This window comes from Fistularia commersonii, chromosome 28 (genome assembly GCF_037954325.1).
Source record: "Fistularia commersonii isolate RoL2024-O1a breed Wild chromosome 28, RoL_Fcom_v1.0, whole genome shotgun sequence".
NCBI classification, from domain to species: Eukaryota; Metazoa; Chordata; class Actinopteri; order Syngnathiformes; family Fistulariidae; genus Fistularia; species Fistularia commersonii.
Window position 1 is genome coordinate 8,450,187 of NC_141311.1, and position 10,056 is coordinate 8,460,242.

Here is a 10,056-nt window from a genome sequence, read left to right on the forward strand (position 1 = left end):
CCAAACGGGTATTAGTCTGTCATCTCGTCAGAGGCAAACATTAATGCTCATATGCATAAATCCATTGCGACTGCTGGCCGAGCTCCCCACGGAGAAGCCGCATCGTCTTCCGTCTTTACCACGTGTCCATTTACATAATGGCAGCCGTCAAGCAGCAGACGGATGATCGAAGTAAAACACGGCTGTCAGCGAACTGGTGTGAACTGATAACTTCCCCCCCCCCGATATTTCTCATGAGATATAGCGATCGGGAACACCGTATCATTTTTTCCCCACTTACTTTTGATGGGAACAGACCATTTTAATGGAGCTGACAAAATAATGGGAGGGGCGGTAAATCAGCTTTCTGGTCACAGGATGGCGGCTCGGTGGTCCGCTTCCGCTCGCCGCTGTAATTGACTGCATTGTTGCGGAAAAAGGAAAACAAGTCAAATGTCCGTCGTTATTGCTTTTGGGTGTGTCTTCGTACCTGAGGCCGAAGAGCCCGGCGGGACACGTAGGCCATGCTTGTCGATCAGATCGTGACCGTCTTCCAATCTGTACGAAAATAGAAAATAATCAAAAATAACACTGGATCTGAGCGAGGGCAAGTCGCCGTCGCCAGCCTGGATTGTTTTCTCTTTCCCTGTAACAAGTCAAATACTTGTTCCTGCTTCGAAATGGTTGGAATGCGAATGCATCTCCCTGGGTGACACTTCTAGCTCTCCAGCCTGGCGGGTGCTGCGGGCGGGATGAGGTATTTAATTGGGAAAGTTCCAGATTTGTTTTGCCTTCCAAGTCTATGGACACCAATTCCTATGTATGGTTGTGTTTAAAAGACTTATTTTGGCTTGTTTTTTAGTTTTTTTCCATGGAGTGTTTCAGAAAATATATGATAATTTGAAATACACACTAAAGATGCACAGAAGGTCAATGGGGGGCAAAAGCCATTCCCACCTGATGAGAGACAGAGTTTAACTTGAACTAGTCATGTGTCAATCACATAGTTACATATAGACGTCCAACCATAAACTAGGCCAGGGGTCGGCAACTTTTACCATTCCAAGAGCTATTTTGACCAATTAGCCCACAGTAAAGAAAACACCGGGAGCAACGCAACCCTTTTAAAATTTAAAAAGACTTAACAAGGCATATGATGTTATTTTTTTGCCTTTATGCTATGTATAAATGAAATATATGTTGCATTTTTTTAAATAAATGAACAACTGCAGAGGAATTGAAATTAGATTTTTGCATGTAACAAAACATATAGAATTCTTAAATAAAAAAAACGTTGGGTTGAAGGTAAAATACTCAATGTCTCCTTGAGTCCTATTTATTACAAAAAAAAAAAAGCCAAACTTAAATTGTCCCCCAGCAGCAAACCAAAAATGCCGTCCTCTCTCTGTGTGCCGTCATCCTTTTACTGGTGCATGCATTTGAAAATTATGGCAATCTTGTAACACCTAAATTAAGTTGTTACAAGACTGCCATTATCTTCAAATTTAAAATGACATTTTAAAAATGAACAGACTCAAAAAATTTTAATTAAATACTCGTTAATAGTTTTCAAAAGCCACAGTGAACAGTATTGGAGAGATCTAAGAGTCGCGGGTTCCCGACCTCTGAACTTGGCCATTCAGTGTCTTTGCTGAACCTGCTGAGTCTGGAGAGAACCCAGGAACAACCTGGAGACTCTACACATAGAAAACCCAGTCAGAATAGAACCAGTAACCTTCATGCTGTGTCGTGGTGAACAAACCTCTGCTGCGTAAATGTTTTTGTGTTGAACTGTTGAGTTTCAACAGAGCAGTCGCCACGGTAGCGCCTAAACACACCCCATCATTAGCCAAACATGCCTATGATCGGTTTACCATTTGGGACGTGTTGCTGGGTGGTCAAATAGTCATTGTGTCTTATTTCTCGCCCCCCCCACAACTTTAAATTAATTACAGGCTGGGTTCTTAGCCAATGCCTCTTTGGATGCGCATGCATCCACAGTGTGTCTCCACCATGCCAGTGTTTATGGCCTCTCCGCCGTCAAACTGTTTAGAAGTCACAGTAGCAGCGCTCTCAGCAACCAAATCCATGTTGGAGACTGCATTTCCGGCAATGCTACTCAGCCCGCCTGCGGCAGACGAGCTCAGGCTCTGCGACAGTTCGGGCTCCCGTGGCTTTGTTGGGGGAGATTAAGGAAGCAATAAAGCAGGTGGAGACCCGCATCTGCACGAATGAGTATTCTCTGTGTAATAAACAAGGCGTCAAACCTGCAGAGCCTAGTTGAGAACTGGCTATTTTAATCACACATGAAATGCAACGTGAGGACTCAATAGTAAGTTTCCATCGAGCTGGCGGCTCCACCGGGCAGGAAGCTGAGGATTCATTATGGAGGACACACTTGTTTGCTTGGCTGTTTATTATTTTATTTCCAAGGGAGGCAACAGTGGAGAAATATTTATGGATGCAGTGCTACTTCGGTGGGCGAGAAGAACTACCTTTAAATCGCCCGCCGGCGTTTGTGCGATCAACGCGGCACCTTCTCTTTGAAAGCGACTCCACTTTAAGTGCCGACACGAAGGAAGGACAAAACGCTGACATGTAACTTTTTGGCAGACCCGCACATTGGTACGGCCTTGAGCACCAAAGGTTGAAAATTGAGTTTCTATCAATGATTTGTACCGTATTATTCTGTATAACAATACCTGACAAAAACTACCTGGAAAGGGGAAAAAAGTAAAAAGTGCACATTTTTCAGAGGGAAATTGCGCTGCAGCTGGAACAGAGGACATCGCTCCTCACCTTGCAATGTGTCCTGAGAAATTTGGGTGTAGATGCAGAGTGGAGAAAGACCAAGATGAATGAGGACACTGTGCACTTCCTTAGTCACGACTATCTAGTTTATCAAGATGTTTTTGACCCGAAGTCACGCTGCATCAATGGGAGATAAGGAAAGCGTGCCGGGCTGCGTGACACCTTCTCCAACAGCATGTCCTGCTTGGAGATGCTTACTGCAGACGCTCTGGCCACGGCAAGAAATAACAATCAGGAAGTGAGTTAATGGCCCCGAGCACGCGGTCATACGAGCCCCAATGCCTTCAGCAATCAGCAGATTCTCATTTACATGCCAGATTGCTGTGAGAATGGAGCGTCTCCACATCCCGATGCTAATTTGCCCAGATGCTTACCTGTGCTGAATCATTTTCTCTGTAGCATTCTCCTCTCCGTGAGGTTCTACAAAAGATACTCCACGTAGCCAGGAAATTCAAGGCGTTCACTTTGGAGTTTTTTTTTCCACTGGTTTGATAGTAAGCGTGCTAAGATTGCTGGCCAGTTAAACAGCGAACACAGATGCCTTTGTAGCAGCTTAATGATTTTTCCGCTTTTGAATTGAACATAAACGCGCAATGACGCGAAACACTGTTATAAAACCGAGGGGCAGCTCATTCATTCAAAAAGCCAACATGATAAAGAGCACAAACCGAGCAGAGCATCCTTGAGATCCTTAAAGAATAAATCAAACCGAACTAAATTGTTATCATTTATTCAAGCAGATCTCAATGCATTCGGCTATAAAAAAAAAATAAGCTGCTAAAGCAGAACCATCCGTTCTACATTACGGGGTGGAGCAGCACCAAAGCCGATTATTGGAAGAGGCTGAGCCATTGTGGAGGACGGAAACCTCCTGATGACGTGGATCCCAACAGGAAATTGGCAAGAAAGTTGAAGGCAAGAAAGTCGGCCACTTTCCCTCCTTCTTTCTTGCTCGTATATATAATAATTTTTCATATTTCCTTCATCAGAAAACCACTTTCAGCCACTAGATGATCATCAGAAGCGGCTCCATGTCTCCGTGCGCTCTCTCTGCACTGGAATCCTACTCATACATGTTGGGCTTCACCAAAAACCATAACGTGCGGTTACCTGCGGTTCTCATGCTTGAGCTCCCACTGTGTTGGTAATCACCCAGTGTAAAATCCACCCCCCCCACCCAAAAAAACATTTCTTAGTTCTTTTAACACATGAATTGGCAGGCTGACAGACAGGCAGATGTTCAAACAGAGTGTGCATTCTTCTTTTGTGAAGGGAGAGCTGCTGTGTTTGGCCGCTTTTAAAACAGACCTGTTGTGATGGAGATTGAAAGCAATTGCTGCGCAGCCCTTTTTAAATGGGCTGTGCATGCATGCCGGCTCGGGGACAGCTTTTACATAATAAAAGGCGAGCAACCATGAGAGGAAGGCGAGCGAGCATCAGGCTTTGTGATCCTGAATCCACTCCGCACGTCACAACACCGGAGGCCAGAGGAGAGTGGATTCAGGAGAGTCGGAGGGAGCGGTAGCTTCAATTTTTAGGCAGATTTACCGAACAGTCTTTGACTGGGTCTTTAAACTCCTTGCAGATGGTCGCCATACATCACGAATATTTTTTATTAACCCAGTTGTGTCCCCTCTCACGACCTGGTCCCGAACAGCGGCTGGGCTAATAAGGCAAGAACCGCTGGCCTCGGGCTGAATCATGTCAGTGGATTAGGTCTTTATAATGAATTCAGGATTTTTTCAGTGGAGCAAAAAAAAAAAACCAAGTATAATAATGTGTCTTGTTTGGAACTGCTTCAGATTTCAAGGACAACGTTTTATACAAATAACATTTCCTCAGATTTGTAAATGGTGGAGTTTGTCGGCAGCCCTCAATTACCTCTTGGTGAATGGTCTCTGGCACAACTGTCGTCCTCACAGATACGCAATGTATTACAATGTACACGAAACACAGGGGCGACAGGGGGGAGGAATCCACCGGGGGTCGGGGGGGAAGGTTGGGAACCGATTGGGTGGGAAAAGTCCGTAGGGGTGGGACTTATGAGGGGGAATCCAGTGAGCCTCTTGAACGGAGCAAATTGAAAATAGCTTAAAAAATGAAGGTCTGAGACAGTTGAGATATGATTATAGGAATAAATGACCTCGGAAAATTCTCTGATGACAGGTTTATAACACATTTATTATTGTTGTCTTCGGTCCCTTACACCCTTTCCTTGTAATCAGTTCTTTGGGAAAATGAAATAAAAGTGACAGTTTTTTCCCCACACATCTTTATTTGCGCCCGATGTCGGCAAAATGGCGGCCAGAAGAGGTGGTCCCTCCACCGAGCCGAAGGCGGCGAGGCTATTAAAATCAACAGCATGAAGCAAAAAAAAAAAAAAAGAAACATTAAAAATGATGTCCCCTTGTGAAATTCCAGCCCCCCGATAATGACCCCAGGCCCCGATATATTCTATTGACGACCAACCCCCCCGTGTCAAAATCCACCGGGGGGATAAAAAGCAATAACCGGATGTAAATGACCGATGGGGGCATTAGGTACTTTCTTAATCATTCTGTGCCTCCTCCTACTTGCACGCTGAGAAATTGGCCTCATATATAAGTCGACAACGCCCCTCGCCGCGGAATTAACGCTATTATTCTCCGTACCGAGATGAAGTTATGCAGCCGTGACCATTAGTGTGTGACAACTGGAATTATTACATCCCACGGAGCCCCCATAGACCGCCTGCTGCAGGGGTGAGCTGCAGGAAGGCAGCACCGGAGGTGGCGGTGGGGGCAACTGAACAAATGCAATATAGGTCTCAAGAAATTTTCCCCTGCAAACCCAATTATGGGAGGAGGAAGAGGAGGGTGACCATGGGTCATTTTGCTGGTTCTGATGCATTGACTGGCCTCGTGAGGATGGGGGGGGTTCTTTTTATTCTTTCTGCCTCCTCTCACCGATCCGTCACACTCTGCTTCCCTTTTTACACACACACACACACACGCATGCAGAAGCACAGCAGATGTGTGCGCGCATGCGTGATTTAAAGTCAGTTAACTTAGAGTGTAATTAAAGAATAAAAGCTTTCCAGTGTCTGAGGATGGGAGTTGACTCGGGTCACGGGAAAATTTGATCCCCAAAAACCCCAAGTGAAGAAAACATGAGGAAACAGGGAGGAGTCCCCCCCCCCCCCCAGTTCAACGGACCCCAGTGTCGAGACCCATACGCCGCATGCGACGAATAATTTCACAGAGGAGATAGCATTTGATAAACGGTTTGTCCACAAGAAGGGTGGAAGAGAGGAGGGGAAAAAAAAGACGTAAAGAAAGATAAGGAGGACAAAGGGAGGGGGGAGATAAATGGGACATCGGAAAGCCATTAGTCACATTTACAAGCGCCAGACCCAGGATTTCACTTAGTTTTTTTGATGGGCGAGAAGTTGCCCGGCGTAGCGCAGCGCAGCCTGCTAAAACAAGCAAAACAAGTCAATATGGGATTTCTTTTGGGTTTGCAAATATCCGACGGTGACCTAGAGGTTAATCGTTTAACCTGCCGCGCTTTCAGCTAAACCTCAAACAAAGGAGTACGAGGCTGCGGCGATGGGTGGGAAGGGCCTATCACAGCAGGCGCCAGATTCCCTTTTTCTAGTTATTCAAGTGAGAGGAACCAGGATTTAAATTTAAATTAGAGAATTTGGGAGAAATGAACCGAAGCTCATCAAATGGCTCGTTCATCGCATGTTTATTTCAATTTATCCAGAACATCTTGCTTTTTCCCGATATGTACGTCAAATCCGCGCACAAGGTCGGGGAAGACACCTTAGTTTACACTCAAGGTCAGAACATGTACAAAGAAATTCTGCTCGACACCAGAACCAGAATGCAGTAGTGTGTCCTTCAAAAAGCACTTCATCTTCATTACTGAATATTATTTTATCTCAACTCTGCCATTCTTCTTTTCCCCCCCTGTTTGGGAGTTGTTTTTCCTTTGTCATCGTGGTTCTTCTCCATTGTGTGGTCACTGTAGGCTGATACAAGGAAAATCTATTGCATTTGTATATGTGTGCATGAGTGTGTGCATGTGTGTGAGTACTGTTTGCCTCTGAGAGCTGTTCAGCTTACAAATGACCAAAAAAAAAGAACCCTCTCCCCTCTGAAAAAAGGCTTCGTGGATTCTCTCTAGGTTGTCATTCTTCGTGCCTAAAACAGCCAGCAGTCTTGTTGAAGTTGAAATTGCCAGAGAGTGATGTGTGTATGCTGTATGTGATTGACAGGTGATCTGTCCAGGTTAGACTCCTCCTCTCTAGCGCTAAAGACTCCGTCCCCTCATGTGGCCCTGTGAGCAGGACGCATGGCGCAGATGATAAATAAGTTAACCAATGTTGTATTCGTTGTGATGCTGAAGTGTTTTCTTTCACAATAAAAGCAAAAGAGACGAGAGATGAAGGTTTGCCCTGAAACCTCTTCATCAGGTTTGATGTGCGGGAAAAAAAAAAAAAACGTTTCCTTTATGACTGCACCATCTTCCATTTTTTACAACTATAACCCCGCTCAGACGTGGGAGGAGATATAGTTGACATTTGAATTTTTTTTTTTAGTTCTCGGTTAATTCGAGTGTATTAAACCATGAACCTGCTGTCATCATTCAGAATGAATCATCGGCCGGCTCTTCGCCTCCCGACCCCATGGATTCCTCTAGTAGGGCACAAAAAAACCTCAACAGGCAGCACAGCCTCGGGGGCTAAAATCAAACATGGACCTTGGAGCTTCTGCACTGAATTCCTCTAGTTTTCATACACACACACACACACACTCACATACACACTCAGATCGAAAAGTTCAAGCAATGCATCTGTCTGAGATGACGTGTCCAGCCGTGACAAAGACCACCTAGGCTGCTATTGAAACATAAAAACATATTTTCTGGCAGAAACATTGAGCTTGCATTCACACTAGTGCTGGTCAACCCAGGTGCAGTCTAGCAGTCGATCCGCTTGGACCGGTGTGAGCACCCCAACAGACCAACAGGTGCATATCAAAGATACAAACTCTGGTTCGCTTGAAAAGACGAGTCTTGTTTTTTCTTTCGATCGGACCGACCAGAAAGCAAAAGCGCCGGGTTCTTGGAGAGGAGCAAAATGCATTGCGTCGTGGGAATCAGGAAGTAAACAATTGACACTAAGCCAGAGAATGACCGCAGTTGGTTTTAATGGTGCCGGTGAAAAGTGCATTCCCTTCAAATAACCTCTTGCTTGTTCCAATAGATGAATGGTCCTCTTCCTCGTTGTCTTCATTGTTGGTGTTTGTTGATCGGTGGAGATCAACCCAGAGGATGCATCACTGCTACAGGCCAGCCAATGTTGCAACGGATTTGGTCCATTTGACGAAGTCCGCTTCGAAAACAAATGTACCAACCAAAGCAGAGTCCGACAGTGTCAGTCTAAAGTGAGTCCCTCGGGCTATTAGTAGTGAAAACAACCTAAGATTGCCTTTGTATGCGTCAAAGTTCTTCTCCCTGCCTCCTCCTGCCGCCATCGATCGGCAGGAACAAGAGGCCACCTGGGACAGTTTGCCTGGATATTCTTTCTGACCTCCATCCTCCGATCCCTGCTCCGCCAGTTGCCCTCTGTAGAGCGGACTGATTATCCAGGTACCCGGGCGTCGGACTCCATGCTGGGTTGCGGGTCTGGGCGGCAGCAGGGAGGCAAGAATTGATGCTCCCTTTGATTTTTGAGCGATAGAGGCCTGTCCCCTGAGCATGCCTTGACTGTGTAGCATCTACAGGACGGCACATTCATTCTAACCCATCAGTCAAGTTGAGCAAAAGATGTTACACTTACCTCACACACACACACACACATGCACACACACACACACACGCACACACAAATGCTTTTCATTTGAATAATAAATGAAAGGCCGTGCATAGGATTTGGCCCGGACGAAACCCCATCCATAACCTCCATGATTGCTTACACTTCTGCCAGCGAGGACAATCCCATGTTGCCGTGGCGACAGTGGAACGGAGTGGCTTCTTGTTTTTCCATACTAATGGTTGCTGCGTCTGCTATGGTGTGCGCGTGAGTGAATGCACCTGGGATGGCTCGGTCAGGCGTGGTGCCCTTTCACACAACACAGGTGATCTAATTGTGCGTCCAGAGCGGGTTTCGCATGAATGAGCCACACAGCTGACGGTCTGCTGCAGGAGCGGGACATCAATCCTACCTGATTACGTGACGGACGCAGAAGTGATGGTCTTATAACTTTTTCAACACCCCAGAGCAGAGAATTTTTTTTTCCCCGCAGAGGAGCGCCGGTGAGACTGATCCTAATGAGTCTCTCCAGCTACTTGTCTTGTGATCAACTATTCATGCTTAAGGTATTTTTAACCTGCTGAGACGTCATTGACAAGGTTACGGGCATCAGCGGTGCAAAAACTTCCAAAAGCTGGTCCTGACGCAGGGAAGGAGAAACAGGATGGAAAGTTTGGAGAAGAGGGCTGTGCCTGATTGTGAAAGTAGGGACGTCCAGATGTTTCTCAAGGTAAAGTGTTTTAAGGGGCTTCTGAATCACTAAGGTCCTTTCACTTGGCTTGCTGATCACAAAACCAAAAGAATGTCATGAATGATATGACTGTAGATCCTGGGCAAAAAAAACAAACAAACCTGCAAGTGATTAGATCAACAAGCAGGATTCTCTCAGGTGATAAAAAACGCATTCAACCCATCATGGATGAACCACGAGCTGCAGGGTGAAGTTAGAGTTTGGGTGCCTGGCTCAGAACTCTTTGACAGCCTAGGGGGAGCTCAGGAATCAAACCATGCATGTTTGGCTTCAAGACAACCACTTTGAACCTCAAGGACCGACTGGCTATTCTATTTCTTCTGAACATTTTCATTAGGATTCAAAAATTGTGTGAAGATGAAGATGTTAGTGAGATGCTTTGGACTTCCACCTCAGAGTCAGAATGCTGCATGATTGGGTTCTGCAGGCTCTCCTACCTTGGTTCTCTCCATGTTCTCTGTCTCCCTCCAACTCCAAAAACAGTCAGTAGGTTCACTGAAGATTCTAAATCAGGGGTGCTCACACTTTTTCAGCATGCAAGCTACTTATAACATGACCAAGTCAAAATGATCTACCCACAACAAAAATGCAAAACTATGTTGATATGACCTTGCATAACCTCATGAGCCAATATTAAACAACACAAAATAAATATGTAAATTTTTTTGTCATGAGCCACGTTCGCTCTGATGACTTGCACTGATTTGAATCATTA